Below are 6,593 nucleotides of genomic sequence, written 5' to 3' on the forward strand. Positions count from 1 at the left end.
GAAAAAGGCCTCATATTGCACAAGTGTAGGTTTAGTTTGGATATTAGGAAAAAATTCCCCTAAAGGGTTATTGAACATTCGCACAGGCTCCTCAGAGAAGGGGTAGAGTGACCATGCCTGGAGGTACTGAAAAGATGTGTACATGAGGCACTTGGAGACAAGGTTTAGTGGTGGACTTAGTGGTGTTACATTAATGGCCAGATGTGATGATCTTAAAGGTCTTTTCCAACCTAAATGAATCTTCGTTTCTATGGTTTATTTTTCTGCCAACAGCAACATTAGGGATGAATTTGCCAATTTAAAAGGCTCCAAGCAGCAGTGTGTTTGCTCTCTCATCCAATATTTTAGTCCTGTATTTGATTACCTTCACTACAGAGAGGACCTACTAAATATGCTAGAGAGATATTACAGATTTAAGAAATCACAGTTAATGGCCTTGTTCCTCTGTTATAGTAGATCTTATTTTAAAATTAATTCTTCATTCAGTTTGTATCTTTCTTCAGATTTCTGTAGGCTTAAAAACCAGAACCATCAGTTTAACCACTGAGTTGGACTAATTTAGATTAGATTGCTGAAGGTCATGAAGCCCAACCTGCTCAAAACAGATCCAGCTGGGTTAGGTTGCTCAGTACAGTCAGGCTTTGAATACCTCCAAGAGCAGAGACATCAAAACCTCTGGAGACAACCTGTGCCAATATTTTGCCACCTTTCTTTATCAGGAAAATTTTTCCTGACATCCGTCAGAACTTCATTCATTGAAATTTCTGCCTGCTGTCTATTATTCTATCAATGTGCACCTGTGTGAGCAGTACAAGCCTGTCTTCTCTGTCTCCTCCCATTAGCTAATGAGTAGCAGGGCCAACAGCACACCTTACCTGATTGTCTCGTGGATCTGCAGCGTCAGGAAATAGTTCTTGCCAATCTTCAGAAAGTTGTTGGATTGCCTGTGCCCTGCTGTGCTGCCTGATCAGGTGGTTAAAGTCAACCATGGCAGCCAGGGGCTGCAGTCAGCTCCTTTCTTCTCTCTGCCAACTTCTCACAGACCAATAAAGCAAAACCAAAAAGGTGTATTGAAACTGAAATCACAGCTGATGGGCCTTATGAACAGTGACCAGGTTTTTTTTCAAATTGAAACATTTTAACCACAGCATTTTGGTGAACATTTATTGCTCTCTAATCTTTTTGTTCATCTACAAAATGACAGCAACTTTGTAGCAAAACTTCAAAAATCACTCATTCTCACAGTTATGCTAGAAATTCATCATCATCATCATCATCTCCACGGGTAATAAATTTATGTGTCAGTGGCATATCTCTCTTGGTTACAGCTAAAAACATTCCTATCCCACAACCCACCATTTCAGATGGGAACAGAAGAAGCATTTATTCACCTTTCTTCTTTTTTTGTATTGACATTCATGATTTTATCACGGGTATCAACAGGCAAAAAACTATTTTGGCATTTTACAGGCTAAGAAAACAGCTTGTCTTTTTTAACTCCATTGACATCAGACCTTTTTTTCTGTTCTTTATATATTTTTTAATGTTTCATTCTTTCTTTGTTTTACTAGGGAAATATTTTGCAGGTGGTCTTCTACATAACTCCTTTTTTGTTGATGAAATAATGGGATTTGGAAAAACTAGCATGAGATTTTTGAATAATTCCTTATTTTTCTCAGTGCCTTTCCACTTAAAATGCATATGCTCAGTCAGTTATGCCAGCAAATGCTCTAAGCTTTGGAAAGCTGTCCCTATTAAAGTTTCAAATGGGCAGATTTTGGTCAATGCCCTATTTCATTTGTATAAAATAAATCTAAATTGACTGTGATCTCTAGTTGCTCAGCAACTGCACTTTTTTGGGTTTGTAACTAACACTTTCTCATTCAGCAGACTTAAGTCCACTATCAGGTTACTTTATACTTGACACAGGATGTCCTGTTTTGCAAAGAAAACATTATTATTATTTATAGAAACACTAAGGAAATTTGTTATTGGCTGTGGGACATCAGCACCAAAAGGCTCTGTGGTTGAAGTCATCCATGATAAGTTTCTTTCTTGCCTTTTTGACTGCTGGTATTTTCCACATCCCCTATAAATTATTAACTGATGCCTAAAGAATGGCCACTTTTATGTCCTAGAAAATTCTCCTGAGATATGAAAGACCCTTATCTGTAACCTATCTTTTTTTTTAAGTAACTATGTAAACTGAGCTTTCAGGTTTAAGCAATCTTAAAGATACATCTAGAGAGTATGACGAAGTGGAGTAGAGAGATTGGCACATTAGCAGGGACTCTTGGATACAGCACAACACCGACCTCTTTGAGAGGATGAGGTCCAGAGGCAACTCATCTCAGTAGCCTGGACACTGCACAGGAGACAGTATGTGTCAGCACTGTGACCTTGTTTGTTTGGACAAACACAGCTAAATTGCATCTGTGCACTTCCCTTCCTTCCCCAGCACACAATCACATAGCTCAGCTGTCTCTGCACCCACCACCACCCAGCTTTACTGGCACTAAGAGCTCCAGGTTTAATGTGGAAGAGTAAGGTCAGATATCTCTAAATCTTTCACTGTGATCAAGATCAAAATCTTGCCTCACTCTTCTGTCTTTCTCCTTCCGTTCTTCATCTGAACATTGACTTTCTGAAGCAGAGGCAGGAAATGGCCAAAGAATGAATCAGGAATGAGAAAAGCTGACAGCAATAGCTGTCTCATCTTCCTTTTTCTTTTCACCATGAAGTATAGGCACTGTTTTAAATTACACAAAAATAGCCTGTAAAACTCTCATCAATCTCATTTGTTCAAATGCAGCTTTTCCACATGAATCATTTACTGGGACACAAGTAAACAATGCCACATGTTTCGAGGTTGCCATTGCATTGCCACATGCAATGGTGCTCTTACATTATTCATTCAGCCCAAGGTGCACTGGTTTGCATGAAGTCTTACTCCCTCTTTTCTCTCTTTAAAAAATCACATGAAAAAGAAACTGTACAACCACCTTCTCATAAAAGAGTCAAAGACAGGAATATTGAGGGACCAGATGTTTGTAGGCTGCCCAGCCAAGGAAAGGAAAGTGTCACAATTCAGCCTTCCTGCACTCATCCTTCCTTTTTTTTCTGCCCATAGACACCCTAATTAGCTCTAGACACTCCTGATCAAATATTGCAAACAAGGCTGCTTCATTAGCGCAGTGTGCTACAAAATCTAACTTCACCTGCCTCTAAGGAGACATATGACCATACTTCTTGCTAGCCCAAACCAGCTTGCTGTCTGCATCCAAAGTATTTTTCCTTTTTTTTCTCCACCCAGTGTTACACTTTGGTGTAAGAGAGGGGAGCATCCAACAGTTGTTCAAGAAAACTGACTTCCCACTTTACACATAATGAGTTATGCTAAAAAGTCATGGACAGGTTTTAACCATCTGTTCATTGAGCTCTGTCATTTTGATGCACTTAATACTATTTTTTTTTATTTTCAAAATCGATTTCAGAGTAGAAAGAACTTCAAAAGCAGAGGCTGAATTTCAAATCCACAAGCATTCAGTCCTGGGGTGTAAATCAGACTCTAGCTCCACAAAAAAAAAAAAAAAAAAAAAAAAAAAAAAAAAAAAAAAAAAAAAAGCATAAAAACATTCCCTGTTGCTACAAGCTCTCCTGATTCATCCAGGTTTCACAAATGTAAAGCTGGTATTCAAGTCCCAGCTTGGAACGAAGACACTGAACACAAACCTCAACTTTCATTCCTGCAGGAGAAGTTTCCATCCCTCCTGTTTGCAGAGAAAAGTTTGAAAACATGACCTGACTAGGCTCAAGCAAGCTTCTGGGAAGGGAGAAGGAGCTGACTCATGATTTTTTCTACCCATGGATTGCAGTGCTGGGACATTAGCCAGAAGAGAGAAGGAGACTTTGGAGCCTTATTCATTATTACAACTGTGCTGCTACTCTGGAAGATGGCACTCTTTGCTAGAAAGGAGGCCAAGGCAAAATGTTTTGGTTTTGAGGAGAGCTGTCAGTCAGGTGGCCTCTCCTCATAATCAAACTTACCTTGGAGAAGGCTGCATTCAGTGTATTACAAACAGTAGATTTCCAGTGCCTGGTTCCTCCTGGTTTCTCCTGGTACCTGACAACAAGCAATATTGCACCACCACATTTGCCCATGTGCCAGCACCTTCTGAGGGATGCCTGGCTTCTTCTGCCCATCACATTCAGCAGGGTTCCCTTCCTAAGGCCACAATGTTGACTGTGCTTACCTCAGTGCCATCATTGCTTACAAACTTCCTCCATCAATGGCCCCTAGTGAAATAACTCAAATGGCCCCATCTGTTTGTGTTGGCTAACTCTACATAGAGTTCTACCTCTTGACAAAATTCACATTAAAAAAACAACCAAACAGCTGCTCTATTTTTATAAGAACTTCCTAATTTAAAAGCATAAAACCACCAATACTGTGATATTAAAGGGACAATTGAGTAGGTGTGGTGGTATGTGGCACTGATGGATAATGGTATATCAACTCTAGCCTCATAACTGGCTAGGAAAAATGAGGGAGAAGGAAAATGGTGTAAGCTTCATAAGAATATGAAGAAAAGAAGAAGATAAAGAAGAAGAAAAAGGGAGGGAAAAAAGGAAATTAAGAAGAAGGAGAAGGAGAAGAGAAGAGAAGAGAAGAGAAGAGAAGAGAAGAGAAGAGAAGAGAAGAGAAGAGAAGAGAAGTTGTGAACAAAAAAAGATGGAATTTTTAGTATGATATATTGCTGAAGCTTCCAAAGCTGATAAGAATTTCATTGTCCGTATTTAACACATGCAGAATTAGGCCAATGGAGAGCACCTCTAAAAATGTCAATCATCAAGTAAATTCTGTCTGTTTACATGCTGAAATCAACAGTAACATAATCTTGGATTAAGAAAAACCTTGGCTAGTTAGAAAAAAAATATGCAACCTACATTTCAACTGTGTATTCTCTGATTGCAAGAGGAAATGTTGGCAGGAATGGGTGAATGGCAAGAAGTGATGCAAGAGGACTACCTGAGAGCTGACCATTCCACTAGAGTTCCAGCAGAACAAGGTCTACACTGCTCCTTCAGAGTGCTCTGTACCTCGAGTACTGGCTACATGCTGGATGCTACTTGCTAAGGGTTTGAGACTTGTTTCAACAGGCAGAGGTGCTGTACATGCCCAGTATCTGGATTTCTCTTCACAAATTCCATATAGCTTAGCAGCTATCTGGAAATCTGCTTAGGATGAGAAAATGAAGAAGTGAGGAAGGGCAGGAAGGAGAGTAGTAGTGTGTGTGCATGTGTTGAGAATTTTTTATGTGCTGCAATTTTTTTTACCGGATTGCATTAATTTTTTGGCATTTCATTTCTCACTGTTATCCTGACCTTTGGGTGTGGTGAGTTCTAAGTTTTGCCCTGTGTGCCTTTAGAAACACTATTCTCTAGTCAAAATTGCTTTTCCATTTCATTGCAGCATTGTGGTTATGCATTTATTTCATAAGGAAAGCGGGTTATTTGGCAATTTAGGTTCATATTGTGGGTATGGTCCCATGACAGCTTTTTTCTGAGCTAAGTCTTTGCAAGTGGTTATTTCTCTGGTAGTACACCAGTGAGTACCACACCATTCTCCAGACAGGATTTCATTTCATCTCCCATTTTGTGAAATCACTTATTTCATCTGGGCCACCAGCTACACTTTGCTGTGACACTCCTGGGCTCTTCTCAGGGCAAGTGGCTTGGCTACCATCATAACTTACCTTTCACAGGCATATTTCCCCATTACTGGCACCCTGAAGTATCCCAGTGCTCTGTCCAAAACTAGCCCAGGTATCTCTCATTGCATAGCACTTGACTGTGGAGTATAAACCTACCAACCCCAAAGAATCCCCTGTAGCTCTGGAGAGAGGACACAGGGAGAAAGGACACAGAAGCTGCCAATAGAAAGCCATTTCAGATGCCACACAAAATATTTTTTATGCCTCATAATCACTCAAGGATCAAAGAGCACTTCTGTTCAATCACAGAAGCAAGGGAAGGTATATTCACACCTCCCATGGCAGGTGTTTATATTGGGAAGGGAGTCGCCCTCTTTGCACTGTGTAGTCTCTTTCTTTCCAGAGTACAGATTAGTGCTTGAGCATGATTTCTCTCAGCTTGCTATGGATATGGAGCTAATGAGAATAGCCTCTTAATTCCAGATACATCAGGTATGTGTCTGACATGCAGTGATGTGAATGCATCTTTAGACCCGTTGAACCATTTCAGAGTATGAATCTCTTTGCTATCCAAAATCATACCTTCTGCAAGAAAGCACTAGGCAAGCACCCCAAGGTTTGCACTGGTACATGTCTGTTCAGTATGTCCTGAATATATCACAGGAAATGCAATTCCTAGCTGGTGGATCAGGTCATACCTTGATGAACCCACTCCTTGGACCCACATGTCTGGAAAATCAACCTGTTTCCCATTAAAAAGGGAGGGGGTGGGGGGCGTCCCTGGCCAAACACCAGGCAGACATCCCTCCAGCAGCAGGGCCTGTGCCTCCAGCACCAGGAATGTGACCTAAGGCAAAGCTTCGCCTCCAGCTGCAATGG

Source organism: Sturnus vulgaris, chromosome 2, assembly GCF_052056855.1.
Source record: "Sturnus vulgaris isolate bStuVul1 chromosome 2, bStuVul1.hap1, whole genome shotgun sequence".
NCBI classification, from domain to species: domain Eukaryota; kingdom Metazoa; phylum Chordata; class Aves; order Passeriformes; family Sturnidae; genus Sturnus; species Sturnus vulgaris.